This window comes from Cervus canadensis, chromosome 18, assembly GCF_019320065.1.
Source record: "Cervus canadensis isolate Bull #8, Minnesota chromosome 18, ASM1932006v1, whole genome shotgun sequence".
Classification (NCBI taxonomy): domain Eukaryota; kingdom Metazoa; phylum Chordata; class Mammalia; order Artiodactyla; family Cervidae; genus Cervus; species Cervus canadensis.
The window spans coordinates 63,236,798-63,246,628 of record NC_057403.1 but is presented as its reverse complement, the minus strand read 5'-3'; the positions used below and the strand labels follow the sequence as shown (position 1 = coordinate 63,246,628).

Below are 9,831 nucleotides of genomic sequence, written 5' to 3'. Positions count from 1 at the left end.
AGAGTGAAGTAAGCCAGAAAGATAAAGAACATTACAGCATACTAACACATATATATGGAATTTAGAAAGATGGTAACGATAACCCTATATGCAAAACAGAAAAAGAGACACAGAAGTACAGAACAGACTTTTGAACTCTGTGGGAGAAGGTGAGGGTGGGATGTTTTGAAAGAACAGCATGTATATTATCTATGGTGAAACAGATCACCAGCCCAGGTGGGATGCATGAGACAAGTTCTCGGGCCTGGTGCACTGGGAAGACCCAGAGGAATCGGGTGGAGAGGGAGGTGGGAGGGGGGATCGGGATGGGGAATACGTGTAAATCTATGGCTGATTCATATCAATGTATGACAAAACCCACTGAAATGTTGTGAAGTAATTAGCCTCCAACTAATAAAAATAAAATAAAATAAAATGCACCAAAATTATATGTGGCACTGAGAAAGAAAAAAAAAAAAAACCTGTCAGTTAAATTGTGATTTGCCATTGATCCTGATTTCAGAGGAGATGTTAAAATGCAGGGAGTGGGAGAAAGGTGTGTTTTAGAATCAGTGGAGTATGGTAACACTAAGAGCCCTATTGAGCATTTGCTGTCTTACCCGAGAATTACAGACTATTTCCATATGCAGTGTCTTGCTGTTAATGGCTAGTTAGCAAGGCACTATAAGCCCAGAACCACCGTAGGCTGGTTTCAGCCTATGTTGGGGATTCAGTTCTTTGCTCTTATGGAAATCACAGGCTAGTTGGTGATCTTGGGAGGCAGGCCCAGAGAACATATACAGAATGATTCAAGGCTAGTCTGTATGGTGTTGACAGTAAATGTAATAAGGGCTTGAAAAAGGATGGATCAAATTCAGCCAAAGTGGTCCAAGTAGGCTTCATGGCAGGGAGAAGGAGACTTAAGCCAGAGGATGAAGGGTGGAAAACGGGGACAAGAGACATTACTGAGGAGGGAGAAGTGGGGATAAAGTGAGCAAGGAATGGAGATGAGGCTACAGGGCAAGTGCTCAGGACAGCAGAGAAGGTCCTTTGTCCAGAGCTGAGGAGCAGCATCAGGGTATCACGGGAGTCCACGCTGGACAGGCAGGACAACACCAGACTACAGAAGGCCTTCAACGCCACACACCTCTCGGTGTGCCAGGCATCACAGAGCCAGCACAGGTTGTGAGCAGGGGAGTAAACTGGTGAACACACTCAGGGAGCACTGTTGTGCAAGATGAGCTGGAGGCAGAAGCCAGGACATCAACCGTTTTCCAAGTCCCGTGATGAAGGTGACCTCTAAGGGGTCTTTTTAATGGAGGTTCACATGCCTGAAAGGGCCTGGGGAACAGTTCTTGCAGAAGGTCTGAACCACGCCTTGAGGGAAAGGACTCCCAGGCCCTTTATGGAATTGTTCCTACAGGGCCTGGGCCAACTGGGCATTTGCCTGAGGAGGTACAGCTATATGAAGAACCATCCTCTACTCAGTAAAACTGGTACCAGTTATTAGATACAAGGGCTGAAGAACACATCACTTATATTTGTACGGAGTGTCAGTCACCATATAAGTGGGTCTTACCTGGTGGTCCAGTGGCTCTGTGATCCCAAGGCAGGGGGCCAGGTTCGATCCCTGGCCAGGGAACTAGATCCCACGTACAACAACTAAGTGTTTGCATGCTGCAACTAAGATCCAGCACAGCCAAATAAATTTTTTTTTTTTTTAAATCACCATATAGGGAATTCCCTAGTGGTTCACAGGTTGGGAATCCACCTGCCAATGCAGAAGACATGGGTCTGATCCCTGGTCCAGGAAGATCCCAAGTGCCTCAGAGCTACTAAGCCTATGCGCTGCAACCTCTGAGCCCACGTGCTCAGCAAGCTTGTGGAGTAGCCCCTGCCTGCCACAGTCAGAGAAAGCCCACTCACAGCAGTGAAGACCCAGCAGAGCCAAAGACAAATAAACCTGTAAGTGTGTAATGCCAGAGTGAACCCTAATGGAGACTGTGAACTTTAGTAATGTGTTAATATAATAATGATGTGTTAATACTGGTTCATCAACTGTACCAAACTTATCACATTGCTAACCCATGTTAGTGACATGGGGTGCTGTGTATCTGTGGCAGAGTGGCTGTATGGAGCTCTCGACACTTTCGCCTCAACGGTTCTGTAAATTAAAACCGTCCTTAAAAATCACGAGTACTGAAAACTGAAAAAGTATACAATGAAAATGATTCATCCAGTGTTATGGGTTTTGTCAGCAGATAGCCCAGGGTTTAAGCGCAGATTCTAAACCAGCCTCAGCTTCTTCCTCTGGGGTTAACAGTCATGCACATAGACTCACAGGTTCCAGAATGCCGTCGCTGATTATGTTGCCTCTGTGATTTCCGTGGACAGGGAGAGGAGGAGTCTTCTCTGGGCTGGGAGGCAGACCAGGGCAAGTAAGACCAGGAGGCACCTTCTGCAGAGCTGTCATCCAAGAAAGGTTTCCCAGCTGCGGGAGGACACTGGAAAGTACCTGGCCCCAGCCCAGCCTCTTCTGGGCCAGCTGGTCTGCTGGCCTCTGTGCCTAACCCGCCTCACTGGGGCCCGGGACAGAGCCTCCAAGGAGGCCAGCAGGAGGGCTACAGAGCCTGACACCAGTGCAGGGCGGGGAAGGGGCCTGCAGAGCAAGGAGGGCCAGAAGGATCACCACCCTCCCTGCTCTGGTGTGCCCTCTCCTCTGTGAGGCCCTGGAAGCCCCAGATCACCTTCTTCATCCATGAAACAGCACTTGCCAGGCCCGCTCCCAGGGCGGTAGTGAGGGTGCCAGGAGGCAGTGGGGGAGAAATCTTAAGGGTATATTAGCGCAGCCAAATAGCAAGTGGCACTATTCCTACTGCTGTCAGATCAGCTACCAGTGTAAAGCCTCCAAGGCACCCAAGGGGAGAAAGACTCCTGACTTCCTAACAGGTGAATTCACCTCTCCAAGCCTCAGTCACCTCATCTGTAATATGGGAGAATCCTGGGCTCTGTATGGATTGGGTGAGATAGTGCCCATCTGGCAATGGAGATGCCTTTATCTTTATTTTAAAAAAAAAATTTGGCCACGTGTAAAATCTTAGTTCCCCAACCAGGGATTGAAGACTGCAGTCTGCAGCAGGAGCGCGGAGACTTAACCACTGGGCCCCAGGGAAGTCGAGATGTCTTTACATGGTAGCTGCCTGCACCTCCATAAGGTGTCAAGGCCAGCCCCACGAACTGAGTCATTCTGTAAGGCCGCCGCCCCGGCAGGGCTTCCTCTATAACTCTGAGGACGCAGGAGGCCGTCGGACTGCCACTGTTAGGGGTGGCATCTATTGACTTGTGGGTGCTGAGCCTGGGAACTTGGACAGATTGAATCATGCAGACAATGTCTTGGCACCCAAAGAGCTGCATTGGAAAAAACACAGTTGCAAAAAAAAGACAGAATGAACTCACTCAACAGCTATGGGAAAGACTTGGAACCTTGAAGAGAGCTGTCAAGCAGGGTCCTGTTTACCAGAAGGCAAAGGGGGATGTTGAGTGACCAGGAGCCTGGCTCTCAATCCAGGCCAGGGTTGTCTGCCAAGGGTTAACCTTGAACCCTGGAGCCAAGCAGGTGGGGCCTGGCTCCGCAGAGAAACCAGATGGAGGGAGCGGGGCAGCTGCTAAATCCCTGCCTTGTGAGAGTGTCAGCTCCCAGGGACTGCCGTGGGGCAGGGGAGCAGGGAGCAGCCAGCTTGCAGAGGCAGAGGGCTGGCGCCAGGCTGCTTGGGTTCTAACTCCAGCTCCGTGGCCTGCTGGCTGACCTTGGGCTGGAGACTTAAGCCTGGGAACCGGGAACGGGGCCTCAGTTCCCAGCTGTAAAATGGAGTCGATAGTAGCACCCACCATCTGGGGTTGTGGTGAGGATCTCAGGTCAAGCCTGAGATTCAGCATTTAACACAGTCTGTACCCAGAATGGCAGCAGCTACCGTTACTGTTATTTAGGGGAAGGCTGGCAGCATGCCTCCCCCACTGCCTGCCCCCTCCCTCTGACTTGGGTCCCATCTTTACACAGGCCTGGACTGGATCACATCACAGAGGCACAGAGCCTAGGAAACCCTTTGGCCCTACCCTTGCCTCATGCAAGAGTCTCATCTGCAACTTGCCCAAACTCTCCTTACATGCCTCTACTAATGGGGAGCTCAGTACTCCAAAAGACAGCCCATTCCACACTCAAACAACTCTGACCACAAGTTCTCCAGGTGGATCTAAAATCTCCCATTCAAACTGCCCTTTAGTGGGAGTATTTTTTTTTTTTTTTTGCCGGGGACTTTCCAATGTCTCGAACCTACTCATTCCACAAATGCTAGGAGCCCTCTGGGCAGGGCCTCAGTCATTCCTTCAGGAAGTCTCCCCTGAGCCTCATCCTGAACATCTCATGCAGAACAGCACAGCTGCTCCCCACAGGGACACACGAATCTTCTCCAGTGCTGAGTCTGTGAGGCAAAAAGTCTTGATGTGTCCAGAACCTGACATTAATAATAATTCAGTTCACTCGCCTCATTCAATTCTTAATCCCTATGAGGCATATACTACTCATCCCCCCACACCAAGTTTTAAACGGTAGTGATATACACAGACAACAAATCTCAACCATTTCTAACTGTCCGTGTCAGTGGTATTAAGCACATTTACTTTGTTGTGCAACCATCACCACCATCTGTCTCTAGAAGTTTTTCATCTTCCCAAACTGAAACTCTAAACCCACTGAACGATAACTTCCCCATTCCCTCCTCTCCCCGGCTCCTGGCAACCACTTTTCTACTCACTGCTTCTACACATTTGACTCCTCTTAGTTACCTCCTGTCGGAGAAGGCAATGGCACCCCGCTCCAGTACTCTTGCCTGGAAAATCCCATGAATGGAGGAGCCTGGTAGGCTGCAGTCCACGGGGTTGCTGAGTCGGACACGACTGAAGCGACTCGGCGGCAGCAGCAGCAGTTACCTCCCGTAAGTGCAATCATACAGATCTGTCTTTCTTTGTCTAGCTTATTTTGCTTAATATCCTCAAGGTTCGTCCATGTCATAGCATGCTCCAAATTCCCTTCCTTGAAGGGAAGATTGAGGAAGTCTGTGGGTGATAAAGCTTGGATGTGGCGAGAGAGTCCTGAGCCAGGACGTGGGCATTCTCATGCTATGAGAGACAAGAGGCAAGCTTGACCAGCAGGGCCTGACCTTTCTGAACAGCTGTCCACAGTAGCAAGTCCACATCTCTTTGGCCTTTTAGATTCATTGCCCTGACCTCAACCTTGCTCACTGTAGCTACATCCCCACTCATCCTCCTCTTCACCCACTTAAGAAGGCCCCAAATGGGAAGTCCTGGCCTGGTTCTCCAGGCGTGGCTATTGAGCTTTCCTGGCTGAGATGCACAGACAGAACTCTCTTGGCGCTGCGGGAAGCTCAGGAGTACATTCCCAGGATGACCGCAACCCTGTCCCGGGGCACGCCGCCCCCAGTGTGGGACAGGGCTGTCAGACAGAAGTGTGCAGGGCAGTCAGAGCCCAGAAGCTCCGGGATTCTCACAGACTTAGAGGCCGCTGTCCTCAGACTGCCGTGCACCCTCTCTGGGTCACGGGGTCAGACTGTCCACTTCAGACAGGATGCCTCTTCCTCCCAAGACCAAGGCTGGGTCCTGGACAGCTACCACGAACAGACAGGGTTGCAGGGGTGGGGGATGGGGAGATGTGGCCTCCAGAGACACTTTGCAGACCCCCAGAAGGAAGGAGCTGGAAGAAACCTGAGTGCCCTTAACTCTCACCAGGAGCTGGAGAAAAGACCCTGGCTCTGAGGATGGCAGAGCTGGACCAGAGCCCCAGAGCCCTGGGCCCCGACTTGCAATCCAGGCTCCCCCACGCCAGCTTATCTTGTCCTTCCTCCCCATCTTTGCCTCACAGATTATTCTTCCCTTTCAAGCGGGGTATCTGGGAGTGCCAAGGCAGCCGCTGTCTCCTCTGTCCCCTGGGATGGGCTGTACACTGTGCCAAGAGCAGGGAGCCTGTGTTATACACCTCTCCAGAGCATCCAGCACCATGAATGAGGAGTGTTTGTTGACTGACGATGAACGTGAGTCTTCTGCCTTTTATGGCTAATTCTGGTACTTTCCCAAGGGCTCTGGAACATAGTCTTGACCTTCCACGGTAATGGGCCCCTAAGTGCCAGCCGCTTGAGCTCTATAATTTCATGTAATTCTATAGCGCAGGTATTAATATTCCCATTTTACAGATGAGGAAACTGACACTCAGAGGAGTCCATTGACTGGGAATTGGTACGGCTAGGATTAGAACCCAGCCTGGGAGCATTTCTCTGTGCCTCGATGTGGCCTCCCAGTGGCCTACCGGCATGGAGGACAACAGGTGGGTCCACAGGCCGTGGGGGAACCCTCCATCCTGTCCAGTGATCCCTGAAACCTGCCCTTTGAGGAAGGTGGCTAAGAGATGGGACTGGTGGCGTCAGAGCTGATGGCTGGTGGCAGAGAGTCTGGGTGACCAGTGCCCAGTTCACCAGCCTTAGCTGGATTGGGGCAAAGTTAAACAAAAAACATCTCTAATAGGAGGCTGAATTAGAAGGGGGGGAAGAGGCCAAAAAGGTGCCCTTGCGATGACTGTCTCAGCTCTGCGCAGCTTCTAAGCGGCCCAGAGAAAGCCCCGGGTTTGAAAGAGCCTTCCAGGGTGCTTATTACACACCGACGTTGTTTTACAAATACTATTTCTGCCTTTCCTATACCGCTAAGGAGTTTTAAAGTCTGTATTTTACATGTGAACTAATTGAATTTATTAGGTGAGGGTTCAAGGTCAGGCAGCTATGCATATAAGCCCAGGCTCTCCTGCCTTCACAGGCCAAGTCTTAACCACTGTACTAAACTGCCTCCAGCCCACTTCCTGAAAAATTTAGAGAAAACAAGTTCCCCACCCACTCCCTCATGCCTCACAGTCCTGAAAATCTTATGAATGAGCAGACTTCATGTGTAACATGATCTGAGCTACAAAAATGTTCTTGCCCTTTATCCCAAGTATTTATTCTGGATGGAGAATAAAATCCAAGGAGAGATTAAAAGAAAAAAAAATCTAAAAGAAATTATTTCCACAGAGTTGTCCATAAAAGTCGAATTATTAATCACGAAACACCTGGAAGCAATCTAAACTTCACAACTAAGGGACAAAGGATGCTTATCCTGGCGGATACCACACGGACTTAAAAATCAGTTAGTTGGTTTCAATGCAAAGTGCAAAAGCAGAACATTCCATTTTAATTTCAGAATACTGTTGCAACAAAACCATCTGAAAGAAGAAGGCTAACTTATGCCATTTTATTTTTTTCCTTTCCTTTAGAGAATTTTAAGTCAATTTCTGATAAGGTAACTCAAGTACATAATTCAGGCACACAGTAATACATTAAGGTCTAAAAACCAAAGCAATATCCGGTGGAAGAGCCCTCAGTAACCCATGACAACCATTTAAGAATGTGGGTTTGTTGATTTACAAAACTCAGAAGGGAATGCAGAGAGAAGTGACTTGCTTTATAGCTATTTGGATCTGCTTTTTTCCTGCAAAGCTGATGAAAGCAAAGGTTTAAAAAAGAAACACAGAGCAGAGAATTCACACCATTTTTCTAAGACATAATTCAGAGCTTCTTGCTGGGACTGTTTTTCAAGTCTAGCTCAAATCCCTCTTGCTGTGATCTGTGAAGGAAGCAGCTAAGTTGGGTTTTGGACAAGTCAGGCAAAGAAAACCACGTGAGAGAAAATCAACCACTTTCTTACCTGTTCAAGTACCAAGATACAGTCTTCTAGGGCTTCGCTGGCAGCTTTAAGGGGCTCCAGGGCTTGGAACAGGTACCAAGGGCAGGGGGCAATGGGTGCCAGGTGGGAAAGGCTGTGGCTTCCCCCAGCCCACAGTCCAGGCTTCCCGACTGATGGGAAGGGCGGGGAAAGCAGGCCACTGCAACTGATTCAGAAACTGGAGCCAGCAAGGGCGGGGCAGGGCCACGTGGCCCCAGCCTGCCTTGGAGAGTGGAGTAGGAGGGGGCCACAAGCCCAGAGGATCAGCCAGGAACTCTTCTGACCGAGTGCGCCAGGCAAGTAACGGTGGAAGGCCCCAGACCAAGTCTTGGCTCCCAGGCAGGATGGGCTGTTTTAGGGGGCCACGCCAACTCCTCTCCATAGCACATTTATTCCGACAAGAACCCTTCCACAAAACTCAACAAAACTGTAGTGATGTAGTACTGTCCGGACTGCACATGTACACAGGGGGACGAACTTCAGAGGAAGAAAAGGCCTTTGATAAATATCACCAGTGTTGAGGACCAATCAATACCCAGCCTACAGATGGAGACCTGAGCCCAGAGAGAGGAAGTATCTAAGTCAAGATCACACAGCCAGAGGGCTTCCTTCTGTCCATGACTCCGGGCCTGTCCTGGGGTAATGCGTGGTGTGGCACATATATCTGTGGGAGTTCCTGGTCACACAGCAGATGCTCAAGCCTATCTCCAAGGACAAGGAGCACGCTCACTTTGCCTGGGTCGGAATGAGAGCCGAGAACGGTTCTGCCTGCAGTTCTGCGGCCACTGAAGGGTGAGCTCCATCTCTACCTAGTTTTCAGAGCAAGGTCCCTGATGTACTCAGACCATATTTGGAGTGCTTCGGGGTGGGCCAGTTCCCCAAGGGAGCCTTACAGGGTCTTAGTTCCCTGGCCAGGATTGAACCCAGGCCACGGCAGGGAAAGCGCCAAGTCCTAACCACTGAACTACCCGGAATTTCCTTCAAGGAATCCTTCAGCTTCTCTACCAGTGGACAAGTAGAGATTGTCCTCAAGGGATTGGGGAAGGGCTGTGTCCAAAGCATCAAACTGTCCAAGATAGTTTTCAGGTTTCCCTGATACAAGCACAGGATCCTTCACTAAGAGGTCCCTTATTTAACATTTAGGGTTCCACAGCACCTGGTTTGGGAAATGCTGGCCTAGATATTAGCGTGTCTTATTCTGGATGTTAGTGCTTGGCACAAGAAATTTCTCAAGAAATGGTTTCTCAATTGGACTGACAAAACCGGATTCCTGGTTTGGCCCTGGACTTCCAGTAAGACAATAATGCCTACATTTGGAATGTACTGGGTTGCCCAAGAAGCTCGTTAGGATTTTTCCATGTTACAGAAAAACCAGAACCAACTTTTTTGCCAACCCAATACTACGGCTAACTCCCTACTCCCATCTGCAAGACAGCGACGACAGTGGCCACACCCTCAGCAAGGTCTTGCTGAATTTCTGCCCAGCTGAGTCGAGCAGTCGAGCAGCCCATGGGAGGACAGATGGGGTGGAAGTGACAGGGGTACAGCCACAGGCTGGGGCCCTGCAGAAGACTGAACAAAACTCCACTGTGCCCTCTCTGGGACCTTGTGGCTTAGAGGAATAAACCTTTCTTTCAAGGCATCACATACAGTTCAAGATAGGGGTGGCTCCAGGTCTCCCAAGGATTTTGGACCCAAGTTCAGTGGCCAAACCTCCTCAGATCCCCAGAAACTCAGTGGAAAGTACTTTACTGTTACTATGATAACCCCTAGAGGTTGGTCTTATTTTACAGAAAGGAAGCTGAGGCCCAGCTTAGAGACTGGTGAACCCAGGTCATGTGACTCTGCATCCAGTGTTCTGCTATGGACTTCACTCCCACTTTACACATGGCAGATGGGATCTGGTTTCAGACTGACTTGTGTGAAGTCCCTCTCTCCGACTGCAACATCAACTCCTTAAAGGCAAGAGACTCCTCAGTGGCCCTTGTTTGCAGCACTACATGCACCCACCCCCAGGGACTCACAGTGAATGCT

The 9,831-nt window shown here is 49.9% G+C and overlaps 1 protein-coding gene across 3 annotated transcripts in view; it reads right to left on the bottom strand.

Annotated features, from left to right (window-relative positions):
* The window catches only part of IL34 (interleukin 34), a 69,926-nt gene extending 60,743 nt beyond the window's left edge, over positions 1–9,183 (bottom strand). Inside the window, exon 1 of one of the 3 annotated variants that reach the window (XM_043438075.1) lies at positions 7,780–9,183. The gene's annotated coding sequence lies outside the window, so the exon portion shown is untranslated. Of the gene's footprint in view, positions 1–2,320; positions 2,439–7,779 lie in introns of those variants that run through there. The other 2 variants (XM_043438071.1, XM_043438072.1) reach the window with 2 other exon arrangements.
* Positions 9,184–9,831: the final 648 nt, after the last annotated feature.